Source organism: Arachis ipaensis, chromosome B01 (assembly GCF_000816755.2).
Source record: "Arachis ipaensis cultivar K30076 chromosome B01, Araip1.1, whole genome shotgun sequence".
NCBI classification, from domain to species: domain Eukaryota; kingdom Viridiplantae; phylum Streptophyta; class Magnoliopsida; order Fabales; family Fabaceae; genus Arachis; species Arachis ipaensis.
Window position 1 is genome coordinate 28,647,436 of NC_029785.2, and position 1,959 is coordinate 28,649,394.

The following is a 1,959-nucleotide window of genomic DNA, read 5'->3' on the forward strand; positions in this document are numbered from 1 at the left end:
TTGAACGCCAGTTTACGTCATCAATTCTTGGTCAAAGTATGGACTATTATATATTGATGGAAAGCCCTGGATGTCTACTTTCCAACGCAATTGGAAGCGCGCCATTTCGAGTTCTGTAGCTCCAGAAAATCCACTTTGAGTGCAGGGAGGTCAGAATCCAACAGCATCAGCAGTCCTTCTTCAACCTCTGAATCTGATTTCTGCTCAAGTCCCTCAATTTCAGCCAGAAAATACCTGAAATCACAGAAAAACACACAAACTCATAGTAAAGTCCAGAAATGTGAATTTATCATAAAAACTAATGAAAACATCCCTAAAAGTAACTAGATCCTACTAAAAACATACTAAAAATAATGCCAAAAAGCGTATAAATTATCCGCTCATCAATTCGCTTCTCTAGGATTGCCTTACATTTGTTTGGGTTAGTTTCAATGCCCCTTTGGGTGAGCATGAATCCTAGAAACATTTATGCTTCTACTTCAAAGGTGCACTTGGTGGGATATAGCTGCATCCCATATTGCCTTATTGTGTTGAATACTTTTGCCAGGTTAGGCAGCAGGCTGGTTTCACCCTTGATTTTAACGAGCATGTCATCTACATAGACTTCTATGAGCTTTCCCAAATAAGGGGAGAATACCTTATTCATCAATTGCTAGTAAGTTGTCCCTGTATTTTTCAACCAAAAAGGCATAACCACATAACAATAATTTGTTCTAGGGATGATGAAAGACGTCTTCTCTTGGTTGGGCTTGTATTTTGGGTTGATTATATCCCGAGTAAGCATCCATAAAGGAAAGAAACTTATATCCTGATGCCGAATCTACCAAGGCGTCAATGCTAGGTAGAGGGTAGTGGTGCGCAAAAATTGTGATTACACTTTAATTATGTAAAATTCATCGCTCTTTCTTTCCCTGGTAATGGCGCCAAAAACATGATGCCAATACCATGGTTCACAACTTCGCACAACTAACCAGCAAGTGCACTAGGTCGTCCAAGTAATACCTTAGGTCACCTTGTAAATCTCAGTTAGGCGGATATAAAATAGTAATGGGGTTTTCGAAATTAATAATAAAACAGGGATAGAAGTACTTATGTAAATCATTAGTGAGAATAACCAAGACTGTGAATACAATGATAAAAAGTTCTATTTATAATAAACTAGTCATTAGGGTTTACAGAAGTAAGTAATTGATGCATAAATCCACTTCCGGGGCCCACTTGGTGTGTGCTTGGGCTGAGCTTGAGTGTTGCACGTGTAGAGGTTCTTCTTGGAGTTGAACGCCAGCATTTGTGCCAGTTTGGGCGTTCAACTCTGGTTTTGGATCCTTTTCTGGCGCTGGAGGCCAGAATTGGGCAGAGAGCTGGCGTTGAATGCCAGTTTGCGTCGTCTATCCTTGGCCAAAGTATAGACTATTATATATTGCTGGAAAGCCCTGGATGTCTACTTTCCAACGAAATTGGAAGCGCGCCATTTTGAGTTCTGTAGCTCCAAAAAATCCATTTTTAGTGCAGAGAGGTCAGAATCCAACAGCATCAGCAGTCCTTCTTCAACCTCTGAATCTGATTTCTGCTCAAGTCCCTCAATTTCAGCCAGAAAATACCTGAAATCACAGAAAAATACACAAACTTATAGTAAAGTCCAGAAATGTGAATTTAACATAAAAACTAATGAAAATATCCCTAAAAGTAACTAGATCCTACTAAAAACATACTAAAAACAATGCCAAAAAGCGTATAAATTATCCGCTCATCACAACACCAAACTTAAATTGTTGCTTGTCCCCAAGCAACTGAAAATCAAATAGGATAAAAAGAAGAGAATATACTATAAATTCCAAACTATCAATGAAACATAGCTAGATAAGCGAATAGAGATGCTTACGTTCCTCTGAACCTCTGCTTTCCTGCTATCTTCATCCAATCAGTCTTACTCCTTTCCATGGCTGGCTTTATGTGATA